The 27,215-nt window shown below is 44.7% G+C and overlaps 1 long non-coding RNA gene across 1 annotated transcript in view; it reads right to left on the bottom strand.

Annotated features, from left to right (window-relative positions):
- Positions 1 to 5,324: 5,324 nt before the first annotated feature.
- Positions 5,325 to 27,215, bottom strand: part of LOC147726187 (uncharacterized) — a 244,235-nt gene continuing 222,344 nt past the window's right edge. Inside the window, exon 4 of the long non-coding RNA XR_015309272.1 lies at positions 5,325 to 5,769. This is a non-coding gene — a long non-coding RNA (uncharacterized LOC147726187). The remainder of the gene's footprint in view (positions 5,770 to 27,215) is intronic.

Genomic DNA, 27,215 nt, shown 5'->3' with positions numbered 1-27,215 from the left:
ACGATGCGAAGACGCCCTGGCAGCCTTGTGACGACTCTGTACTTTGGAGCCGCGACAGGCCCTGCGACACCCTTCTCCAGTGATGCGCTAATCAGTTCATCAATTTAACATAGGGAGCACTTGCACTGTGGCACTGAATAGCAGTGACACAGTGCCCAAAGCATATAACCAGCAAAGGGGTGGGGAATTCATATCGCCCGACGCCCAGGACATATTGTTTGCTGCCAGGGACAACAAGTCTTTATGTTTTTATTGTCCCTCGGACAAGTAGGCTCAACTTCCTGCAGCAGAAACCTTTCCCAGAACAGAACTCTCAAAATCCTGCTAAGCTGCTTCCAATTGCGTGCCGAGTTTATTGGGATAACTTTCTACGACGTAATAGTCCTTTGCTTCACTGACAATGCCCAGAAATGCTTCCCTCCTTTCTGAGCACAGCGCAAGGAAACTGACATCTCTTTGGAGGTTGCAGGGCCGGCCTGACTTACGCTTTTGGAAAGAAAAAAAAAACTCTGCTTACACGGTTTCATTTAGCATGAAGGCTGCCACTCACAACTGCACTCTGAAAGCATTTAGGTCCGTCACCGTTGCTTGCTAGCAGAATGTGCAAGTACTGCCTTTCACAATAATCCTGTGTTTCCGAGTCTCTGCGCTCCCCAAAGCCTGCCTCGGTGGCCCCTTCCTTCAGAGGTCATTGTCCTTGGTGTAAAGCACGCGGCCCATCACCACCAGCAGCCAAGATCGCGGATGCTCTTCCCCCCCAAACCCCCTCCCACTGTAGCTATTAATGTGATCATCGGAGCTATTGTCAGATCTCAGCCCACTAGGTAAAAGGCAGCAAAAGCGTAGTAAAATATAAATGATAAAGTTGCATTTGTAAAGTTGAATTTTCCAAAAACTTTGACGGTAGACAAAATATTGTGCCCAGCCCCACGTCAAAAAAGTGTTGTCAAAATCCACTTTTTGATGCGGGGCCTCGCACAATATTAGAACATTAAGTTTATGGAAAATTCATCTTTACAAATGCGACTTAAGCATTTATATTTATATTTTTGCCACGCTGTTGCTGCCTCTCTTACCTAGTGGACTGAGCTCTGATAAAATACCACACTAAACCTATTTATGTGTGTGTTTGTGAGCATGGGCGCATTATTTTATAGGATTTTGACAACACTTTTTAAAGTTTTAGTGAATTGAAAGCTCGTGAGGTTCTAAAGCTAAATCTACTGACTAAGGCACCCCCACCAATAAAACCTGGGCTATAGTGAACCCCTGCCTACAGCAGCAGTGAGTTTTTATGGGCCTCTCATCTACTACTTGGCAGATAAGAGATGATTAACTAAAAGAAAATAGAAGATGGGTTGCTAGAAAAGGGAGTGAAGGATGGAAGAGGGGCAAAGGATAGATGAGTGGGTGAATGTATGGGTGGATGAAAGGATGGATGGACGAGTGGGTAAAAGGATGGATGGATGATTGGGTGAAAGGATGGATGAGTGGGTGGATGGGTGGGTGAGTGGGTGGGTGGATGGGTGGGTGAAAGGGTGGATGGGTGGGTGAAAGGGTGGATGGGTGGGTGAAAGGGTGGGTGAAAGGGTGGATGGATAATTGGCGACGGGTGGATGAGTGGGTGAAAAGATGGATAGGTAAGAGAATGGGTGGCTCTGTATGTGAGAAAGAATGTGTAGCTGGGTGGATGAAAGGATGACAAAGTAAATGGAAATCTGAGATGGATGGATCGGTGGGTAAAATGATGGACGAGTAAATAAATATAAATAAAAGTCTGAATGGATAGAAGGATTTCATAGTAATTTAAAATCTGAGTGGATGGATTTATGGCAAAGTAAATGAAAATCTGAGAGGATGGATGTATGGCAAAGTAAATGAAAATCTGAGCGGATGGATGGATGAATAAATGAATGGCAAAAGGAAAAATTGATGGCTGAAAGGAGTTATTGATTGATGGGTAAGTCAAATGATGGATGCATGGGTGGATGGATGCATGCATAGATTGTGGATGGGTGAACAGATGGGTAGATGTATGGAATGGCCAACGGATGGATGGAACGGGGAAGAGTGAATGAATGACAGAATGGAAATGTGAAATGGACATGAGCAGATAGATGTAGCATGAAAGAATAATGGACAGATGCTTGGATGGAAGCGACTAAAAAGGAATTTTAGGGAGGTTTGAGCTCACTTACATCACTTGTTTGGTGCTGTCAGAGTATTGTTCAAAGTGGGGGTATTTTAACTTCTGGCTACTCCCTTGAATAAAACCATCAAAGGGCTTTTCCCTTTACTTAGCAGCAGAGTACGACTGTAAATCACACACCATAATGATCTTTTCTTTTCATGAGAACCCCACCTTCGTATCACTCATCACATAGAGGATACTACCTGTGCAAATGGAATAAGCTGTGCAAGCGTGGCCTGTGCAAAGCTTGATTTGTGCACTATACTGAAGATGCTAGGAACAATGGTAATGCAAGGCTCAACTATGTCTTACATGAGATCCACATGGTACCCGAGCTACACTGCGTATGATCTTTACAGTGACCTGCGCAGGACATGAGCTGTATAATAGTTATGAACAGTGCTGTGCATGATTCATGTAAGGGGAGGGATAGTGCATGAGTGAATTGTTAAATAGAAGGTGTAAAGTGTATGAGATGCACTATAGAGGATATAAGTTGCTCTATAGATGAGGTTTGCCATGCCCGTGCGTTGTGCAGGAGCTATGCAGAACACTAGCTGTGTGGAGTTTGAGCTTTACTTTGCATGAAATCTGCATGGTATGACTTGGAAGAGGCAACTAAGTAAATTGCTGTGAAAGGCATGACCTTTCTTCTTAACATCTTTAATGACAAGTCAGTGCCTGCTGTAACCATAGTACCTTAATAGTTTGTTAAATGGCCTGTCTTCGGGGTTTTCTAATTGATGCATTTTTACTTGCTGGTTTCCTCAAATCCCCCCATCGCCTCTGAAACAAATTGGTAGTTTCTCAGGGAAATAATATAGTGACACATTTGCATTTGTTTGCTAGAGGTATGATCGCCCACAGTTTATTCGGCTTGTCGGGGTGCTAATGTTTAAAACAAATTGTGTAACATGTTCATGGGTCAAGTGCATTAAAGTTCAGTCGAGCAGAGAATTCAAGTCAGATACATTCAAACACAGTCAGCAGGAATCTCAGCTTGCATTACTGATAGGGGATCCAATAAAAGCAGGTGTGCATGGTCTGATACATTTACAAGTTGTGGCTGTGTATAGCTTCCAGAAGGCTCCTTTATTATGTGCAAGTGTATAAAGAAAAATGGAAGCAAAATAAAATCACCAATGTACCCCAAACAATGTGCTCCTTGAAAAAGCGACGAAGAGAGCAAAATAGTTGCAACTTAAAAATGGTTGTAGTGTGCAGAAAGCTACAATGCAGAGTTTGAAAACATTAACTACCATTGCACTAAGGAATCATTTAATACATCACCTTTGGTGCATGTCAATATTTTAAAAACAAAATAAAGGCAAATCAAAGTAAAACTACTTAAAGAAAAATAATTAGGCCCCCCACTCATAACAGAATGTAACAAATGTGCATTAAAGATCTATTAAATTGCATTGGTGCAGAATTAAGACTTTCCGAAATTCATAAGCGTTTACCTAAGTTGGCCTTGAAACCTACAAACAGTTCCATGTTCGTAAACACACTCTTTACAAACATATAATGTATTACCTTTTTCAGGGTGCAGAGGGGGTTAGAGAGGAGTTTATAGTGTCGTTAAACAATGTATGTTGCACGCATGCACACATTTTCACCGCAATCTAGGTCTGGAAAAAACAACTCTTTTTGCTAGTGAATACTTTTATAGGTACAAACACAATCTTTGTGTGTCTAAGCCAAACTTACATGTATTGATAGCTTACATTTTGACTCTGTAACTAGATTGTCTACAAATTCTTGCCAAACTATGAAAGTCTACATATTAGATATAGTGCTTGGCATATGATCACATTTCTAGCAAACTAGGGAACCAAGCTAGAGTGAGATGAAGGGAACTGTCCACAAATTACAATGTGAATAGTGTCAGACAGGGGCAGTCTCCTTGATCCTCAGTTGGTAACTGAGGCACTGGACTGGAAGTAGAATCTAAGTTTATTTACAGTAACATTTTGTGAAAATTAGTGAATGTTTACAAATATAATTGTCAGGGTAGTCCACAAGTCTCTTCCTCAGACTGGAAAGAGTGCATTGATACAATAAGGGCAGTTAACTTCAATATAATGAAAGTGCTGATATATTCAGAGGCTTACCATGACCTTGAGCAGAGCTCACTCAAACAGAGACTGAATATTCAATAAATGTAATCAGTTCCATTGGGACAATAGTACACCAAACGCTGATTGCAGTTTTATGGATATGGTCTTATATTTCCCATGACCGGGACCGCTGTCTCTAATAATATAGTAAAATGAGCCCTGACATAATCAGAAAGGTTGCTATCCAAACTCTTATATGAGAATACGGTCATGAATTGAAACCTCATTGTTTGCTACCAAATGGGACAAGTAGATTTTTTTTAAAGGACAAGTAGATTTCTGAAGCATTTTGTCCTTCAGACAAGAAGATATTTTATAAAATTCCACACCCCTGCAAAAACATATCAAAAACAGAGGAGTCAATCAGTAAAAATGGAAGGGAGACTCACACCAATGATACCAGGTTTAACACGCGGGCAGCAAAATGCTCAGTTCAGGGTGAGCCATCAGTAAATACCTGCTGCTGCTTGGTTCTTTTCTCTTCGATTTTAAACAACACACACACAACCGTAAAAGCACAGTACACGCTGTTGCGACGTGGTTGTTCCTTAGGCCCCAGCCTGCCAATCAAATTGTGCAACAGCAGTTTCAGCGGCCAGAGACACACCCAGCCTTTCTTTAACTCCATAGACCTACCCTGCCCCTGCCCATTTACTTTATTGGCATTGATCCAGACACGCCCTGGGCGAGTGCGAAGATCGCCCAAATGGGTTTCTGCATCTCGCAATGAACAATCGCCACGCCCACCGCTATTGATGTCACATTTCAAGCTTATGCTTGCAGGTCGAGCAAGACCTTACCCTGGCCCCTGACAAAGTGCAGGATCGTCCGGTCACAGGCCATTCGTTCGGACCATCACCTTGCCCTCAGAAAAACAATGAATGAATCAAATAAAATGGTAAAATGCAAACTTACATTTTATTTTAAGCTGACCACTGTTATTTAGTTTTCATCCTCTTCTTTGTTCTCCTACAAGGTGGGAGGGCAGCGCCCATTTTGACCATTAATACCAGCCTCCCCTGCCTCTTGGGCCGGCCAAACTATCATGTGCACTTAGCATTTTCCTCACCTGGCTGTGTTGCACAGGGTGGAGAACATGCCCAATCTCACTGGCACTGCCTTAGTGGCTCAACAGGCCCATGCAGCATCGTGATTGGCTAGGAGAGTCTGGGAACCTGGTGCTTCCGGTGCAGCCAATATGAGACTGAGGACGGAAGTGAGGTAGCGGCGGCGTTGATAGGTACGTTTTTTTCTTCCGTCCCTCCCGACTCGCCACTCCTGTTCTGAGGCAGCCACCACTGAAAAAAAAACACCTCACACATGGGTGATGCCCACAACTGCCTTTAATTAAACTTTCTAACAGAGATTATGCACAGACTCTGATACAAACTCAGGATCTATGATGTAGTAGTTTCTCTGAAGGGCTTGACTTTCTTAAAGGTCCCTGTGTCCCAACTTCTGCAAAAAAGGAAAAAAAAGTTTCATTCTTTTCTTTACACTTTTATGCATTTTGTACTTCAAATCAGACAGATAGTTTTGTGGGGCCTTGGTCAACATTCTCTATCAGGGCCCCCAAAGACCGTTTTAGAAATTAAATAACAAAAACAAACTTGCTTCAAAATCTATAAATAAATGAGCACGGCACCCTGACAAAGTGCAATAATGAAATATGAAAATAATGACCCCTTTGCCCTCCCCTTCTGATGGGTATGTTTCAAATTCTTTTTATTTTCATGCTTATCTTACATTTGTTTTGTGTTCGCCTTCAAAGCATAATAAGTTGGATTCTGGCTCCTTGAGTTTGATATATACATTTACAGCTTTCTTATGATTTGTTCTGTGGCATCGATCCAACAATGAGCAGGTTCATGCTCACAGATTGGAAATGGGCATGGTTGGAGATTTGCAAAATGCTAGGGTGCCTTCATTTTTACGGTGGGACTGGGGTGTGAAATCACCAAACTTCATGGTAAAGAAAGAGATAGGAGTTCTGTACACGAAGAGATGTTTTCCATTTTGAGGGGGAAAAAGAAAAATACGTGCAATTGCTCAGGGAGGCTACTTTGGCACAGTGAGGGATTGCACACTGTGCACAATTCCGCATTGGGGGAATGGCAACAAAAAAATCAAATAACTGACCGCAGCTTTTCAAATTTGATACCTCTGAATTTTGTGAATGCAGAGAAGTCGTAATTCTGCACCTGTGTGCAGGAGTACTTTTACAGCCGCAGATTTAATATTACATTTGTTAAGTCGGCCCCATGTTTTCAACCATTTTCTAAGTTCAAACAAGAATGTTTTTAACATCTTACTTCTTTCTCATAGGATCTGCTATTGAATATAGCTCTTGTGGAGGTTTGGGAGATCTGGGGTTGGGGAATTCAGCCATCACATAAATAATATTTGGGCTCCCTAAAACCTGGCACGAGGCATGTTCTGGTGAAAACGGTGCATTTAAATAAACTGCATTCACCTTAGAATGAATACAGCATAGAAAGGCCTGCTCTGCACTCGAGGGTGGATCTAGGAGGAGACCGGGTGGTGTCAATTGTCAAAGGCATGTTTGTGGTCCTAGATAGGGTTACTGAGCAGTTCATTTTTCAGACAGATATTTCTGGTTGTCTGCATTTCACGTCTACACTCTGCTTTTTGGTTATGTTCCTTAGAGCAACAGAGAACTATGAGCTTCGGAAGGGTTTAGCTCAGGCCACACATGTGACCTTGAGATTGAAGAAAAGGAAGCTAGATACAGGAAGGCTAAAATAACATGCATTGACACAACAATCTGGTCAAGCTTTCTTATAATGAATAATGTGTGAGTGTGAAAATATATTGTTTCATGACATTTTATTTTAATGTTTATTGCCACTGTGAATTTGTCAAAGCAATATTTCATCCTCCCTACCCCCCCCTCCCACACAAACAATGAAATTTCAGCTTAATCCATAAAAAAATGCTTAAGCCATGGTGCCTTATATACAGACATAAAACACCCACCAATTTTAGATATACATTCTTACAATCGTAGCAGCATACCTCCAGTAAACAAAGACAGACATGAAGAGTTCAAAAGTGCCAAGTGCAAAATGCAAAAAAGCTCATTTATTCTAAATTGACCCAAGGGTACCTTTCGTACCTATGTTTTCCCTCTTTTTACGGGGTTATATGACATACCCAGTTTGTCAAGCGATCCCATATATTCAATTCCCTTTTCTTGGCTCGGATTCCTTTCTTAGCGTAAATCGCTCTTATTGTGAATCGATAGCAATCGAGCCAGCCATTGCCGAAAGGAAGGGGGATTAGCATCCGGCCATGCAGAGACAATACAAATCCTAAGATTGGCCATAGCAATAAAAATCAAGCCCACCCCTCCCCTCCTCCTTTCTTTCAAAGGTGTCCTGTACTACTAATAATATCACTCAGGGGGTTAAAGTTAAATTCAGGGACAAAGTATCTCTAAAATAGCCCAACATTTCCTTCAGCAGAGGCCAAAAAGCACCACAGGTGGCAAACATGCACTAAGTCAGCCCCATATTTAGAACAACTGGGGCACTGGGTGCCTTTGCCTTCCCCCCATTTAGCAATTTTATTCGGAATATAGTATAAAAAAACACGTTTTATAAAACTGGACCTGAAGATTAGCGGAAAGTGAATCAGAGTGTGTGTGTTAGAGGGCTTGCTGAAAGGCCTAATCAGTAATTCCTATTTTCGATTGACCTTTCCCTGAAAATGTGCTCAGATCTGTCATCAGGCTAATAAGGATATGATAAATAGTCCCTATTCGAGGAGGGTTACTGTTGATCAGTTTCTCCATGAGTTCACTTTTATCAAAACCAGAGGGCCCTCCCTCCTTGCGCTGTAAAAATTCCTCATTTGTAGAAATGTAAATAACTCCCTGTGGCTGAGGGCAAAATTACTTTTTAAATCCCTAAATGATATAATTTTGGCAGGGAAGAAGAATATCCAGAGTTTATTTATCCCCGCCTTGCTCCAATTTGCAAATAATGGTCCCCAAAAAAATCTCAGATTCTCATTATTTCTCATTTGCGTATAACAACTCAATCTACCAATCCCTAAGAGTTTGCAAACAGAGTTAAAAACCTTATAAACTCCCAGAAAGGTATTAAATCTCACCCTTTTAAAATACCTAAGTTCAAGTTGCCGCCACAGTCAACCCCAGGCTTCAGGCCCAATCAAGTGTTCAAAAGGCGAGGGAGGATCCAAAGTCTGACCATTAGAGCAATTCTATATTAACACAGGACAGAGTTACAGGGTGGTCGCCCGTTAATACAATTGGAAGCTGGGGAGATCCCATCCACCTCTATCTTTTGGGAGTGATAAAAAATGTATAGACCATCTGGGCGGAGAATAGGCCCAAAGAAATTGTGAAAATAGGTGATCAAACTTCTTAAGCAATTGATCCATAAATTCTAAAGGAATAGCTCTAAAAAAATATAAAATTTCTAGAAAGACAATCATTTTTAAAACGTTACATCTGCCTCCTAAAATAAGGTGCAAATTATTCGGCCTATACAATGAACTCTTGGTCTCAGTGGCTAGACATGCTAGATTTTCTTCAACAATTAAATCGGTATTAGCCAATATATTCACACTGAGGTACCTTGCTTTTTTCACCACTCTGGGGCCAGCCCATTCTATTTTATCATTAAGGATAATTGTGTTTTCCTTATTTAGGGCAAATCTTCAGGCCTCTAATTCAATCACCTCAATTGAAGTTTCCAGATCGGCTGTGTTAGAAATGGGATTTCTGGTTGGCTAAGGCTTGCGCCAAAATCAGGCAGAAACCACCATTCCTATGTCAGGGCAAGGAAGTCACCCGCCAAGACAACCCCTGCTCACCCTCTTGGTAGCTTGGCACGAGCAGTCAGGCTTATCTCAGAGGCGATGTGTAAAGCATTTGCGCATGCACCCACCAGCAACAACATCCAAGGCCCCCCACAAAAGGAACTCCACACAAGGTATATGTAAAAATAGCCTTTGTATTGCAACACACATTAGATAGAAACACACACTTTACAATGTGCCAACAGGCACAGGCAGAATTTACAGGGGATTATGTACAGGACAGGGCCACAGGGACCACTGTCAGGAATCTGCACTTGTAGATTTTAGAATAATAATCCCTGTAGGACAAAAATGAAACATAGAGCACACAACCAGTAACCACTGGCAAAAGGTAAGTACCGCCTACGCAACCCTAACCACCTTAGGAGAATGTCACGCAGGGAATCAGGACCTCACTAGCAACACCTGTACTAGGAAGAACAACCACCTAAGTATCACTATACATTTAGGGGTATAGGCATAAAAACATATTACACATGATGCCTCACAACATTCAGAGGTGTAGGGAAAAGCACATAACGAATAAAAACACATTCAGAGGTGTAGGGCAAAACACATGATGCATAAACATACATTCAGCGGTGTAAGGAAGACACATGACGCATAAAACACATTCAGCGGTGTAGGTAAAACACATGATGCATAAAACACATTCAGCAGTGTAGGAAAGCAACGTTGTACATGATGCATAAAAACACATTCAGAGGTACCAGAATACAGGGTGCCAAAAACCTAAACGTAGCAGCTGCCCACTACTTGCTGGGCAGCTGGGGACAATGGCAAGGGGCCTAAACGCTGCAGCTGGCACTAAGTGCTGCGCAGCTGGGAAAGGCCAAGGTAGGGCAGGGAGTAAAGGAGTGCGTCTCACTCCTGGATTTCAAGTACATGTCCCCTAAAAGGAAGACCTAAACGGAGCAGCTGCCCACTAATTGCTGGGCAGCTGGGAAGGCAAAACTGCGACAGGGGCCCCCACTGGCCCTTAGGAGCCAAACTGCACAAAACTGAGCCATCTGGCTCTAGAACCACCTGTACATCTTGGAGCCTTCTAGGCTCTGGGGAATAATAATGTGCATTTTGGAGCCTAGACAATAATGGGGGCGTGGGAGCTCTAAACAGGCATGCTGCCAACACTGCGGGAGCGGCCCGCTCTACCAATAAAAATGCCCCTGGAATCGTTGGAGCCCCCCTCGGGTGACTCGAAATATCAAAAAAGCCCCCGGGGCCCTTGTGGGCTATATCCAGATGGCCCCCTTCGTGGGAGTCCCTCTCGGGGGACTCGACACAGACAAATGCCCCCGGAGCCCTCGTGGGCTCTAAATATCACTGCTAGATAACGGTGGAGTCCCGCTCGGGGGACTCGGACTAGAACTATTGCCCCACTACCATCGGAGCGGCCCGCTGTCAACCGGGCCGCTCTAAGTGAGAAGAAGCTGCCCCCTTAAAGGTGGAGCCTCACTGGCTCCTGCTGTGGAATGCCCCTGAAGCCCTCACACGGAGAGAGCATACTGGGGGGGCAGGCACCGGCAATGAGCCCCGACGCCCCCAGCTCCAGCCAATCACAAGCCAGCACATTCACTGCACAGACAGGCACACTTCTAGAAGTGGCACTTCCATATTAGACACAAACATGCTGCACACACCGTTGCGCAGCATTCAATCACACGAGTCCGCACATACCAAACTCACATCTGCACTCCCCACGCATCAGGAACTACCAGGGACACACACATTCCCCATGCATTCCTATGGGAGGGCAGGCCAAAGTCACACAAGCACTCAGGGAGCGCATGCACTTTACACTGCGCCACAGTGTCAAAGTGCGCAAAGACCAGGATCACTATAATTATTTAATAATAGCAGGCAAAAATTTCAGGGGTGAACCTGCCAGAAGGGCTAAGTCGAACAGGCTGGTTACCAACGTGAAGTTGTCAGCATAGGCCATAAATTTTGTGTCGTGCTCATGCCTAAGAATCTGACGAATAATCATATTATTTTCTAACCTCTTCCTGAAAGGGTCGATATACATTGCGAAGAGCAAAGGAGAGCAACGACACCTCTGCCGAGTCCCCCGTGAGATTTGAAATTGCTCCGTCAACTTCCCATTTATCAATATGGTGGTGGGTATAATATATAGTGCCTGTACAGCCCCAAATAAAACCAAAACTAATCCCCATTCTTTGCATGACGGTCCAAAGGAAAAGCCAGGAGACCCAATCAAAGGCTTTTTCAAAGAGGAGCAGGATGAAAGCCATAGGGTCTCCTGTAACCTGTGTTGCGTCAAGCAGAGAAATGGCACTTCTTACATATAGTTTCTTAAGATTAGGTATGCAAATGATACTAGTCTGGCTTAGTCTTTGTATCGACAATTTCATGTGGAATTCTGCCTTACTCATTTGACCACACAGACTGATCCTGGACAAATCAATTTAGACCTCATTTAGTATTAGGGGGAGCAGACTGGTCAACATCAGTGATGGTCTGACTCAAGGTCCACCTCCTTCAATATTTTGACTCTGGAGAAGCTCTGTATTTTCACCAGCTGAGACCCCACTATCTACTGCCTCATAAACCATTACACTAATAGCCTGCCTGCGACAGGGCCATCATGTACAAATCATAGACTTCAACACTATTCAGGAATGAGTGATATCACTCATGATCCCTATCCAGGACTTCTGGGCGAGGTTTGGCAGTTCCATGTAGGAAACATGCATAATAGTCCCACTCTCTCAGAGAAAACTCCTTGTGTGTCAGGGTCATTTATTTTTGCTTTGAAGAAAAAAACTCGTGGGTTGGGAATTTGTTTCTTGAAAACAAAAAAACTTTGCCAAGTTTCCCTAACAAACATTACAGCTGCTCAGCAAATCTTCTCTTCGTGGGAGCTGCACCGCACCTGCTCAGCTGAAGGTACAGAGATTCTCCCTGTGCACCTGCCGGGGAATCACTACATATGGAGGGCGGACATCGGCCTCATAGCTGGAGTGGACCTCAGAGGCCATAGCCTGAGTGGACCTCAGAGTCCATAGCCTGAGTGGACCTCAGAGTCCATAGCCTGAATGGACCTCAGAGTCCATAGACTGAGTGGACCTCAGCGGCCATAGCCTGAGTGGACCTCAGCAGCCATAGCCTGAGTGGAACTCAGGGGCCACAGCCTGCGTGGACCTCACTGGCCATAGCCTGCGTGGACCTCAGAGTCCATAGCCTGAGTAGACCTCAGTGGCCATAGACTGAGTAGACCTCAGCGGCCATAGCCTGAGTGGACCTCAGCAGCCATAGCCTGAGTGGACCTCAGGGGCCACAGCCTGCGTGGACCTCACTGGCCATAGCCTGAGTGGACCACAGCGGCCATAGCCTGAATGGACGTCAGCGGCCATGGCTGGAGTGGACCTCAGCGGCCATGGCTGGAGTGGACCTCAGCGGCCATAGCCTGAGTGGACCACCGCAGCCATAGCCTGAATGGACGTCAGCGGCCATGGCTGGAGTGGACCTCTGCGGCCATGGCTGGAGTGGACCTCTGCGGCCATGGCTGGAGTGGACCTCAGCAGCCATAGCTGGAGTGGACCTCACAGCCATAGCCTAATTGAACCTGAATGGCTGATGGGCTGCCCACCAAGGACCAAATGACCCCTGAAACAGTTTAGTATAAAATGCCATAGACAAAATCGAACATTTACATTGTTTTTGCTGGTCTCGTTTAGGGAAGGAGTCGATTTCAATTGTACCTCACCTTTCTTTCCATTCCTGAACATAAATGAAGCACACCAATAGGTAGGGAAAAATCTAACAATACTTGTCAAAATGGCTGCCATAAACAAATATTACTGGTACGTCTCAGTTGGGCTGTTATCATTTTAACAGACAGTAACAGATTTTCTCAGAAGCACCAACATGTTTTGAAGGGGCAGTACAAGTACTTCTCATCAGGCCTGTTTACATTATTTTTTATCAGGGTTCTTTTCTTTCTAAAATCCCAGTCCGTGTAAGGGTGTTTTCAACAGCGCAAAACCTTTTTTAAAATGTGTTTTTATTGAAGTTTATACAAAAGTTAAGTACAAACGAGAGGAACAGAAGTTCCACCACAAACCAGACAGTTTGTCGTTCCACAATGTACAAAATGTTACAATCCAAGGCACACAAAAGGAATGATGCATTCCAAAAAGAAAATAACATTTGGAGATCAAGCAGCAGTAAATCCATATATACCTTAGTTCAAGCGTTAATCATCCCGTGGGTAACTCCATATATTACATGACACATCAGAGGCAAACGACAGAACATAAATCATCTACATTTGCCCATACAAAAGCATGCCCAATTACAATCTTACAGCCAGATAGCACACCAGACCTATGTATTAATAAAACATATCATTAGGCAACTGCACCCTGGCTGGATTCAGGAGTTTCAGATCTTGCGCACGCCCAGCTCAAGAAGGGCTCCCAGATATCACGTGGTCTTGAAGACGGGGGCATCATGTCACAGAATATTCCAAGTTGTGTGTGACCGTATGTCACATCAGACAACCAGTCTTGGAACTTCAGTACCTTCTTTCTCCCCCCAGGAAATAGCTACCTGTCGTCTCGCGTACAGTAAAAGGAGTGCGTACAGTTTGCGCTGTTTAGGTGGTGTGTCCTTCACGCAGCTAAGCAAGCACAACATCGGAGATGGGGCATCTGTCCTGCCAACTATCTGGTTTACCGCTGTAAATATCTCCTGCCAAAAAACACTCAATTTATGGCAATCCCATGCTATATGCAAGGAGGATGCTGGTGTGTATCCACAGTGCCAACACCCGTCATCCTCCCTTAGTCGCATGCGGCAGAGGCTGATTGGTCTCCTGTAATATCTATGCAAAATTTTTAAATGAATGAGGTCAAGTCTATAGTTTAGGGAGAGTTCGGTCAGCTGCCTACAGCAGAAATCCCACTGCTCTTCTGTCATTGGAGGATCAATTTCACTATTCCATTGATGTAGGGACTTTGGCTGAACAACAGGGGCTGTATTTTGCATGGTGGTACTACATGGTGGCGCGTTACTAGCTTACGTGAGGAAGACGTTTTCAGGACATTCTATAAACCTGACAATACTGGGGGGGGCATCAGGGAACGACATGCAGTTTTCAATTTATGATATAAAAACAGCTCTGCAAATGACACTTCACGATCCTTGGTCCTAGCAGGGGGCGGCCTAAACTCGCCATCTGGATAAAAGTCAGCAGGGTAGCACAGTATTTTGTGCTAGTGGTATAGATGGCGCATATTGCACCGGGATGTTAGCTCTCTTCTTGAGCGCCTGCCACGCCCATCATAGAGTACCTGCTGTGTCTTCATCCCCCCTTGAACGAGGCGCCCTCTGATATATAGCGCCACCTCTAATGGCACCGGAGCCACCACGTCGATTTCCACCACCACATGAGGTTGATAAGGTGTCTGGTGCACCCAAAAGTGAAGGAACTGGGCCTGGGCACACATGGCATACAGCTGCATATCTGGGGCTCCCAATCCACCCTGCCGTAAAGGAAGTGTCAATAGGTCCCACGAAACCCTGGCCTATTCACCCGTCCACACCAGGGCTAACAATTGAGATCTTAGACGTGAGAAGAAGTGCTGTGTGAGTGGGATCGGCACATTTACAAAACAGGTATAAGAATTTCGGCAGAATAACCATTTTTCAGTGCCACTTTCCCAGCAATGGATAGGGGCAGTTTAGACCAGATTGCTACCTTCCCCTCCAACCATGTATACGCCTTACCAAAGTTCAAGTTTCAGATCTCCTGCAGACTGCGACTCAGCCACACCCCCAAATACTTGACCGCCTCAGCCTCCCACCTCAGCGGGAACTCCGATGCCACCACTGGGGTACCATCAGTCAATGGAAAAATTACAGACTTCGTCCAGTTAATGGAGACGCCAGCTAGCCCTCCGAATCTGATGAACTCTCAAAGGACCGGGTCCAAATTTTCTTCGGGGTTTAAAATGTACTGGGTGACGTCCGCATAAAGCGAAACCAGTAAGCTACGTGTGCTAAAACCTATTTCCCTTGCTGTGTGATGCTGTCGAATTCTAGCAGCCAAGGGTTCCATAGCAATAGCAAAGAGTAGGGACGATAGAGGACAACCCTGCCTCATGCCCCTCGATATTTGGAAATGTCAGATATTAAATCATTGACTGATCCGGGCTTGCGGCATTGTGTATAACAGCCGGATTCTATTTATGAATTGAGGGCTTAGTCTCATACGTGTCAATATTGTAAACAGATATGGACATTCAAGCGTGCCAAACGCTTTGTTCGTGTCTAAAAAAAAGGCAGCAGCCTGTACACTCGGGTGGACATTGAGAACAGTGTACGCAAGTTGTGCGTAGTTGACCTTCCAGGGATAAACCCTCACTGATCAGGAAGACCAATCATCGGAAGTAGCGGTTGGAGTCTGTTCACAAGCAATTTAGCATATATCTTTACATCTACATTGATCAAGGAGGGAGGGCTGTACGAGTCAATCTCCGTTTCTGCCTTGTCAGGTTTCAACAACGTTATAATCACACAAAACTTGTGGGTGTGTGGGATAAAACGGCGCTCATATAGTCATAAACACTCTTATCTTTTTCTAAATCAAATTATTTTGGTGCGTCCACAAAAAACAAAATTTTTGGAGCACTCAAGTACAGATAACGTCCAAGTTGTATACAATCGTACAAAGCAAATTCTCTCAAAAACTCATTCAATACTTAAATACTATTCATATACATTAATAGTATTTAACTATTGAATGAGTTTACAGAGGATAAAATGGATACTAACCCGGATATTACTTGTTTGTTCTAGACCTCATTGGGCATTTAATTTTATTGCCAAACGCAATTTACACACAGACCATGAAACAGTGTCTGACCTGATCTAATTAGAGAGGAAGAAGATAGTTAGAGAAAAAGACTCCAGCGAGGTAGGACTTTTTACTCAATTTTGACTACATATGACTTTTCGAGACAGATAAATATCTTATTGGCACCATGCCTCACATTTTCTGTACAGTAACAAAAAACTATCGTTTACCCCATTAGGTATAAATAACTCTTGAGAAGCCTAAGGTACTGGCATCAAGAATGATGCATTATTCTTTACATTTTTTCACATATGGGTTTTCTAAACTTAAATACACTTTATTTAATGAGGTTGTGGGAAAAACAATAAGAAATCACGATGTCACTCAATATATAGATGACAAACAGATTACTTGGACATGCTTGTGTTCTCCGAGACGACGCCCGAGGAGACCGTATTTGACTGCAATTCGACAAAGGTGAATACTTTTATCACCTGTCGTGGATGTGTATTTGACATCCTTCCTGTCTGCTGGAATATATTCATCACATAAAACTTTATCCATCTATTACATAACAAAAGGACATCTGCCATCCCAGTTCCTGGAGACTGGTGCCATCACAGTACCTGGAGATTTTTCTTACTGTTAAGGTCCAGAATACAAAACAGTATCTTATCATTTCGCCCTGAAGAAGTCCTTCGGACGAAACGCGTTGGCTACTTTGTGAAGATTTGAAATAAAGAAAGAAGAGAATACATCATGGCTTATTGATATTTTTTGACTACATTGATATTGTCACTGTTTATTATATGGTGTGCTGAACCGTTTTGTCGAATTGTACTCAGTGCCTTAGGCATTGACTCTGGAGGCCTAGGAGTATATGGCCTCAGGTTCTTGGCACCCACTTATAGGATTAGACCAGGATTCATTAGATTGAGTGCAGTCAAGTGTCTCACCCTATACCCCTGTTCTAGTATCACAAAGAACTAAGTGCTGTGCTTATATTTACTTTGTGTAAGTATTGTTTGCAAGAGATTACTCTTAAAGGCACCTTTTGAATAGTTCCTTTGCACTCTGGTTGCCTTTTTGTGGGCTTTGACGATATGATCTAAAGGGAACGGTGTATTATATATGCATTATTCTGTATTGTTTCCAGCCCTGACGAAGCCGCAGGTTAACCAACCACGGCGAAAGGCGTTGGCAAAGGGATTGGAAGGTGATGAAATTCAGGACAAAAACTGCATAAGGCCCCAGTGTTTATTTCTGAGAGAATTTGCTTTGTAGGATTGTATACAACTTGGACGTTAACGTTATAATCACTGCTTCCCTCATGGATGGTGGAAGAGTCTCCGCCTCCAATGCCTCTTCATACACTTCTATTAATCTAGGGGCCAATTCCTCCGCGTACGCTTTGTAAAAGGCGGTCGTCAGGCAACAGGGTCCCGGGGCTTTACTTAGTGGTAAACTTTTTATGACGTGTGTCACATCCTCCACCGTAATTGGGAGGTCCATATAAACTCTATGCGTATTGTTAAACCACACCAGTGCAATAGAGTCTAAAAATTCTTGCATGCCACCCGAATTTGAAGTCTGTGTGGCCTGTCATATAGTTAATGCTTTTCTATATATTGTGTTAAGTTAGCATGAGTTTATTAAATGTTTAAACGACATATTTTCCTTCGGCTTCAGTTTGCACACGGCACATAATTGTTATTGTAGCTTTCAACCTAGACGAAAGATGTGATTTATTGAGAATAATATGTTATTGCTCTGATATCAGTCGTGCCTGGTACACTTGGTACACTGTCTGCACACTGAGATCTATAGCCTCTAAGAATAACCTAACACAAGGTTGCTGGGAGGCCTGATCCTCGCACCACATTAGACATAACACAAATAATGTTGCTGCCAACATTGGACTCTACGCGGGTTTAAGATAGAGTTACTGAGAATGCAAAAACACACTTGATGGTGCTTCGCACGAAGAGAGTTGGTAGCTGATGATGTGATCTTCTTCTGCTGACATTTAGAGGTATGGTCCCGCCCTGCTAAAACCCAAATTGGACCTTCTTAGATATAATATAGTATGCTAAAAAGGGTGCGCGAAATATAGGTGATACAGATTTCTATAGATTTTTGCATTATAATATGCTATCACCGTTCGCTTACTATGGACTAGTGACTATGCTGATAACTCTGATTTTTATAATATGTATGTTGGTATTATATAAGATACTGCGTTTGAGAACCTTGCATTGAAAAATAAATATTTCAAACTTGCACGTGTGTTCTTTTACTCCCCGTTGTGGTTTGAAATGATTATAGAGCGAAAGAGTGTTCATGTGTTCCACGATACCTGAGGTACCCTAAGTTCATGTTCTGGATTGCTAAGTCATTGGGAGTTTGTTATGACCAATGAGACACTGTAGCTAGCTAGGTAAGGGGATTTCTGATACTAAGGTGAGTTTTGGGTCATCCTAATTCACCCAGGTTCTAGATCTCTGTGCACAGTTTTGTGGGAGAACGGAAACCCTGCTACAGGCCATTTATAGGGAAGAGTAAAATATGTAGAACTCATTGAGAATCTCTGACTGGCCTCTAATTGTGTCTCCATTAGCCCTATTTATCTCATGCACGAAGGTAGTGGACCTTGACTGACGGATCATACCCGCAAGCGTACGGCCCGGCCTGTTGCCCTCACCATATCGCCTAGCTTCGGCAAATTTGTCTAAAAATTTGACTTCTCTTTGAGATTCCTCGGCAAACTCCAACAACTTCTCTTTCAGTAGTGCAACCGTGGCGGGGTCTGTCCTAGAGTAAAAGTTCCCTTCAAGTTCCCTTATCTGTCCCTCCAGGTCAGCAATAGTACCCCTGATAGCCTTAAGCATACCAGCCTGCCGACATATACACTGTCCTCTTCTCACTACCTTAAATGCCTCTCACAGTGAGGCTTGCCAATCCAGAATTACGAGCAAAATATTCTGTAACCTCAGATTGGATCTCCTCTTTGAAGGCCTCAGTCGAGTAGTGCGTGTGGGGGTATGCGCCAGGTGAAAGCGTGCAGAGGGCTTCCTGGCAATGACAATCTAAGCAGACAGGGGGCCTGGTCCGACAGCGAGCGCGCCAAATGGGTCACTTCAAGTGTCCAAGTGGCAACATCTCACGACACCAATTAAAAGTCTAAACGGGGCCAGGCCTCTTGCTGGCCAGAAATACATTCACCTCCCTGAACCCAGGGTGACGGATTCTCCAGACATCTAAAAGGTCGCCATCAGCCATTATATCTTGTAAGGCCTTACCCGCCTGGGGATGTAGGGGACAGGCCGAGCCATGTCTGCAGAGAACATCACTCAGTACAGCGTTGAAGTCGCCTGCCCATATTATTGTGTGGAAGCTGTGTGCTCCTATCCGTGACCAAATGTCACGAAAAAAGTCGGGGAATCGATATTTGGGCCATACACAGCTGCCAGTATTATGGGTCTGCCGCCCAGCTTCCCATTCAAAATCACACATCTCCCTTCAGGATCGATATATGCAGTGTCCCCCCGCCAGTCAACCCCTTTCCGAATAAGTATTGCCACTCCCCTTGCGTAGTTGGAATAGATAGCTGAGTGTGTGTCTCCCCATCTGCTGTGGCGCAGCCGAGTTGATGGCTTGACATTGAGGTGCGTTTCCTGCATAAAGCAGATGTCAATGTTGTGTCTTGCTAGATAGGCATGTACTATTCTGGCCTTCCTCCTATCATTCAACCCCCTAACGTTCCACTTAAGGACTTTCAATGTGTTAGTGTGTGAACCCACAAGATATGTTCACCGCTAACTGATAGACAGTCCAGTGTGTAACTCCAAAGCGACCGACATTAGCATACTGGAATAAAACCAAACAAACAAGCCCCCGCCTCCACCATCCACCCACTTCAACCCTCCAATCAGGTTGTAGCATACCCTTCCCAGCTCCAACTTTGAAAAATTGCAAACAGAATATAGGGATATTTCCCATGGGGGCGAGGTAAACCCGGCATACTCCCCTGTTTTCACAGGGTGGGCAGGAGTAATGCAGGTAGGCAATTTGCGGAGTCTGGTGAAAAATAAAGGATCATTTATATCTAGCGCCTCTGGGCTACTGGGGACCCATCTCCAGCAATATGCAGCTACTGACTCTCCATGAACCACGTGTGCCCGACCTTCTTTCTCCAGTAAAAACAATAATCAGCAAAACACATTTTAAAACAATACAAGTGGGCTAGGCATCAGATTAGAAATGTATCAATAATTTTCACTTACTCAGCCATCAGAGCATACCTTCCCAGCTTTGGCATCTTTGGACTTCCTACCACTTACATGTTTAGCAAATTTAAGCGCAGATTTAGCGTCTGTGAAATAGTGGGCAGTTCCATCGTGCAAGACTTTTAGTTTAGCTGGGCAGAGCAGGGAATAAATGATCTGCGCCTGCATGAGAATGCGCTTATCTGGGAGAAATTCTCTGCGTGCTGCCTGCACCGCTGGGGTAAAAGCCGGGTACAAGGATATATTGATTCCTTTGTGGTCGATTTGTCCTTTTTCCCCTGCCAAGCGCAGGATAAGGTCTCTTTCCTGGTAGTTTAGAAGTTTGGCCAAAATTGGTCGCGGTGTTCCGCCGACAGGGGGCCTCAGGCCTAGAGATCTATGAGCCCTTTCAATCACAAACACCGGGGACAGGTGCGGGTCAAACAGCTCATGTAGATGTTCAGACACAAATACCTCTATTTTATTAATAGCACTGGTTTCCGGAATACCTGTAATTCAGAGGTTATTCCTTCTGGACCTCGCATCCAAATCATCGTTCATGGCCCATATCACACTCAACAACTTATCCATATGCAATAGTTGTTCCTTTGTTTCGGTTTGAAACTCATGGAATTCTATGCGCCTATTCTCCTAGCTGTCCAGCCTAGTTTCGTGTGTGGTCACCTTATTTCTTCCAGAGTCCAGATGCGTTGTTAAATTATCCAGCTTAGTGTCTATATTGCGCAGACTGGAGCGCATTTCTAGCATTAATGTTCACAGATCTTCCCCTCGATACTCCGACTGTGAGCCTTGGGTCGGGTCGTTCTGCATGTCACGGTCATGTTTAGTGTGCCTGGTTGAGCGCTTGTTTTAAAAGTTTATCCTTGGTTGCTTAGCGTCAGGCTTGCCCATGTCGCCAGCGGCCAGCAATGCGCATAGTTCTCACACCACCACACTTCATACCATTTTCTCAACTGCTCGTCCGCTCTGCACTTACAGATTTACAGGTTAGGGCACCACCACTGTAATTTGTCAGGTCACTGTATCTGGCTACCCCAAGAACTCATATACAATGCACTTTATATCAAGCAACGATAACCTCCTGTGCCGTGCTCCTGTTCAGGTAGAGTCAGCGCTCCCCGCACCGTACACCCACAGTTTTTTGCGCACTTAGGTTGCCTGCAAGCAGTGAAGACAAGGCCCCTGCCCAATGTTATCAGACATCCGCCTGGCCAGCACAGCCTCAGTGAACAGGGGGTCGCAAATATAGTCCAGCCTTCCTCCTTTCCCCACACTTTGGTCAGACAGAGCTCTACAGCCAGTATTCTAGCCCACAGAGATGGATCAGTGTTCTTCGTCCCAGCTGCAACATAAAGATATCTCCTGGCCAATACAGTCTTTGCACACAGCCCTATCTCTGTCTATTTGGCACGGTGTTTTGTGGTATGAATGATTCTCAGCATATTGTCTTTCAGCCTGTGTGAGCATGTTATTTAGGGGCCTTTGTAGAACACCACCCACGACAGTCCCTATGGACGGAGCATAGGCACCAACCTCTCAAAATGGCAGCCGCCGCACTTCAGCGCTGTCTCCTTGGAGTAACTTTGACCAGCTAGTGTCTCTGGGTGTGTCACACCCGCCCTGGGAGGACGCGGAGCCCCCGTATCCCCCTGCTCACAACGTTTGCTCCTCACCTTATTGCAGCAGTCCTCCGGCGTGGGCAACTCTCACGGTGCTGGGCCTGTGCGCCGCACACTATGACCTCCTTCGATGTTCAACCTCGGCGCGCCCACCGTGCCCAGGCACCAGCCAGTCTTCACCTCCACGAGCGGTGTGCTCCACCCGTCGGCACCGCTCGTCGCGGGGTCTCGATATCCCGGTACACGTGAGGGAGCAGTCAACCAATATCACCTGGCGGCTGTGCGATTCTTTCGGGTACCTCAGGTCGCAATTTTGAGGGATCAGGGGGACGCCTATGAGACGGCGCCGGCTGCTCTCCTTACCGTGCTTGAATAGTAGGACTCAGTCTTCCACTGTCCTTTCGTTTCTAGGTGTTTTGCCGCCCTAGGCGAGAATTGAAAAATGCCGCCCCCTCCCTTTTAATACGATCACTCTTGCCCCTGTCATCCAGGCTAGAAGAATTAATGCATTTTGCATTGGGAATGTGCCACTTTTTCAGCACAACCCTAAAGCAAAATTTGTTGAATCAAATAATGTCCTTAATGCACTCATAATATACCTAATAAAAACCAATGAGTAGGATCTTAACTTATCTGATGTTACTTCTTGTGATGTCACTTACTGTAATGCCACACATTGTGACATCATGGGCTATGTGGCCCAATAAGCACCAATTGTGGCTAGAGTTTAGTACTCAACTGTAGGGGCAACAGGGCATTTTTTCTTTCAAGCAATAGGACCCAAGCCACCCTTGCTATGCCACATCTAGGTAGAACGAAGGCGAAACTTTTAGTCAAACAAATGTTGCACTTAGCTATCCAGGGGACTGACAACACTGTCACCAAAACATTAAGCCACTCTATGGTTGTCTGTGCTATGGATTGCGGTCACATCTCCAGACCAGCCACCAGCCCTGCCTCTGTATACTTTTCTGTTCTTTTGCCTGTGGTCACAACACTAGGACGGCAACATTATGCTCGTTAGTGCCGTGGTCACAACAGTAGGCTGGGTAAAAGCAAGAAAACCCCTCATACCAAGAGTACACAGTTATTTATACAAACAGCTACAAATCCCCCCTGCCTCAAATTAAAACTACAATCATTCAAAATACTTACACCCATTCAAAAACAACCACTGCTAAATACCACAGCAATTAGAAAAATACCATAGAATGTAGAATGCATGATTTTCAATATCGTTAATTAAGAATTATAATTTAGAATCACATATATACATATATATATATACACACACGCATATATATATATATATATATATATATATATATATATATATATATATATATATATATATATATATATATATGTATACACACACACACACACACACCTGGGGCAGTGCAGACTTATACTTTCCCTGCCTGGGGGAAGGGAAGAGCCCAGGGGGGATGGGAATTTCTTCTTCTACATTTTGTAATTTGGTGAAGCAAATGATAGCCTAAGACTTTTGAATAACATGCTTTTGCCGTTCACATATAATAAGTATACAGAATTTGCTGTGTTCCACAGCAGACCAGAGGGTGTTCCTTTCGAAGAAGGATGAATATTGTTGACACATCATCCGCTGAGGGCCCTGCTACCCGTTTCAGCTAAGAGGAATTAAAATGAATTCTGATGGAAATAGGTTAAATAGACATTAAAAGCTATATGCAGTGCCATCAAGCCACAGAGATCATGCAAATTAAGACTTTCTATCCATGTGGAACTGTCTGGGCCTGGTGTTAAGAGCGCGGAGCGCCAGTGCCACAGCATTTCACCACTGCCAGCCCTTCCGTGGTACAAATTAAAAGATTTAGGAGGATTATGTAGGATAATTCGGACTATGGATAGACCTCAATTGGAGCCCGTTCATCATGATTAGTAACCCGGCCATGCCCCATTGTGGTGCGTTCTTGAAATTGGAATAAACAATTAAAATTACATTATTTTGATATTTCACAAATACTAATTTGGTAGATCAGAAAACACATTTTTAAAGAATGAATCCTCCGGATAGAATGTCTTAATGTGCATGATCTCTATGGCTTGCTGCCTCTGCATATAGCTTTTAATGTTGTACCACGTAAGGGCCTCTGCACTCTTGACACCAGGCCCAGACAGTTCCACACATTCCTGGAATGCGTGCAGCTCAAGGGAAGGGGGGCCTCAGACTTTAAGGCAGTGGAAGGCACACGCTCTTCGCGGCCCCCTCCCCCGTGTCCTGAACTCCACCCAGAGACCCCTTTCCTTTTGCAAAAAGCTCAATGCTTGTTCTATTTGGAAAGGACACTTACAACACACGTCTTCCAAATAACAATTACAAAGGAAGTTCCTTCGCCGGTTTAGAAGCTGGTAGTAATTGACTACTAAAATAGGGTTTGTACCTATTAAAACTGTTCAGTCCCAATCGCAGTTTGCCACTGTAAAATGTTATGTTTATCTGACCTCACTTACTTTCATTAGATTGTGATTTATTTGAGTTGGGCTGTCAGCTTGAACCTCTGGTGAGCTGACATTTACCAGTCACCACCCTGTCCACACACCAGAAGCCCCCGGGTACCTCCGTTTACCACACATGCAAGCACAGGTGCTTATGCCAGCTCCCTAAAACTCTCATTCAAAAATCAACGTAATATTCCACAGGAAGCCTGTTGGCTATTATTCATTGAAGAGACCCAGCCTTGCCCACATGCACAGTGGTGGTGGAAATCTATCACCTCACAGACTGGAGCCAAGACCTGCCGCCTGGACATGGGGCCGCTGCCACCAATCCCAATGCCCGCATTTTATGATTTTTGGGTCTGGGCCTGCTGCTGCAACAAATAATTTATAAACGAAACCCACGCCAATATCTATATGATATATCCCTCACAGTTGTGCGCCCGTCTCTGGGCCCGTGAGGACCGAGACGAGCTTAGAGACTCACTCACTCATTTAAAATTACAGTACTCGTTACAAATATTTTACACGTTTGCACGCAGCAGGCCTGCATTATGATGTTCTTACTTGACTCGCCTGTGCTCGGGTGAAACAGTCACATACACGCGCAGAACAGATCCCGGATTCGGATGTGCAGTTAGCAGGCTCCGAGGCTCGTGCACTGCTGGCCTCAGTACGACGCTCGGGCCACCACCGGCACTACTACCAGGGTGAGACTCTGGGGACAGCGGGAGCAGAGGACTCGGAGTAGACGCCCGCCGACCGGGACAGGTGACAGGTCTGTGTTGTTGTGGGGCAGTGGCAGCAGTCAACAGGTCAGGAGGTCTGCCTGGCAGTCAATTCTCCATTAGCCAGCAGCGCCACACACACAGTCCGGCCATCCCTTGCGCACCAACAGCGAGAGGGGGGTGTGCATCATGCCGTCTCCATCAGTAGCTGCTGTAGCACCGCTCGGGGATTGGCCGAAATTATGATGCCCAGGGCCGTCATTCGTAGCGCTATCCCGCGCTACTAGATTGACGGCCCTGGGGAGGTACTGCACATACAACACTGTTAGTGTGTACTGCCCGCCCGCCCGCTCCCCTCCACACACGCACACCCTGCTATCCACCAATATGCTAGGGTGCGCTCAGTCCTGCGCAGCAATGTACAAGCATAAAGCAGGTGCGCTTGCACTCCACTTATAGGTGGTGCTGCTGCTGCCTGCATGATTTTTGCCGCCCTCCATCTTTTGCCGCCCTAGGCGGCCGCCTAGTCCTGCCTAATGGTAGAAACGATACCTCGGCTCCGCTTGCTATCGCGGAAAACGGCCCTTCTCTGGCCACTAGCACCGCTGACCGCCAACTTTTGACCAGGTAGGCCTACACAGCCGCGGGCTCGATTTTCGAGTTAGCCCGACCCCCGCCTTCACCGCATTCCAGCTCTTCAGCCGCCCCGCAGCCCAGCCACTTCTTTCCACAGCGCGCCAGTCCAGGGAGGCTACGTGGCACCGCTATACGTCACCATGTGCAGGATAACGTTAAGGATGTCTTCCCGGTCGGCGAAGCTCGCTTAGGAAGCGGCCAATTTGAAGCTCGGCAGGCACGACCCCAACAGCGCAAAACCTTAATTTCTCAGTTGGTTTACCATACATGGAAAAGTACCACCTTTTGCCACCAGGACAGGTAATCCTTTAACAAGAGAGTATCAGTACTCCTTCATGAGAAGTACAGCACATCTCAGTATGACTCCAGTACCGTAAATGTGACAGAAATAGGGTAAATGTAAGAGATAAGGCTAACTGGTGCAAACTCAAATCTCTGCTATATATATCTACTGGGATGGGCCTTTATCTTGAACTGTGACTAAAATCAGAAATTCAGCAATAGACAATGAGAGAATTTGCCCCACGCGAATGTCAGAGAAGGGTAATTTTGCAACAAAAAAAGTTTCTTAACAAATGAGTAAAGTTACAATCTGAAGATGAATTATTAAGCATAAATCAATAATCACCTGAATACAGCATGTCTGAATATAATCCAGGCAATTCAAATCGGCAAAAGCAAGTACACGTTATTAAAGACAGCATATGCAAAGTAAGGTTAACTTTTGTTCCCATAAAGGGAATCTCTCTAATGCTAAGCTGGGGTTGTGAGTAAATCTGAAAATTTGAAGCAGCAGGTGCCAGCAACTATAGCATCGAAAGTAAACCCAAATGAAGGTTCCACTAAAGTGAAGGTGAAATGTACTTGCTCTAGAAAGCAAATCTATGAGCAGAAATGAAAGGATTATTGGGTCTCACTAGAGGGAGAGAAAAGGACATCCGCATGTAAAGGTGGACAGTGGTAAGTCTTCAACTAACCAAGCAAACTCCACACAGTTAAAAAAAGAAAATGAAGTCAAACAGATACATTGTACAGGTTTCCAGTTGGAAGGAACCAATCAAAAATCAGTGTTCCCACTGTACGTGGTGTTGAACTCCTTCTGCCAAATTCTTCCATCATAGCAGCCTTCACAATATCGTTTAAGGAGTATTCCCCTCCTCTACCTCCCCTCTCGTGAAGGTGCTCACAATCATTGTCCAACCAATTGATTGCACCAAACGTGACCTTCACACAGTAAACTAATAGAAAATCATTTTGATGCGATCCCAGTGACTGTAGTGCCTAAAACAAAACTGGAGTTTTGAACAGCAAGCAGAAATGCAACATTTTACTTTCAATATGGAGTTGGACACCTAGGTACTAATAACAAAGAGTGTCTGCGGGTCAGAAAACATGGTTCAGGTGTGTATACAGTTCAAAGGACAACTAAAGATGACCAAAGTGGTGAAAGTAGAGGTGTAGTGATGTGTGT

The sequence above is a fragment of the Lissotriton vulgaris genome, chromosome 3_1 (genome assembly GCF_964263255.1).
Source record: "Lissotriton vulgaris chromosome 3_1, aLisVul1.2, whole genome shotgun sequence".
NCBI classification, from domain to species: domain Eukaryota; kingdom Metazoa; phylum Chordata; class Amphibia; order Caudata; family Salamandridae; genus Lissotriton; species Lissotriton vulgaris.
Note: the sequence above shows the minus strand (reverse complement) of the source record. Positions and strands in the feature narration are given on the sequence as shown.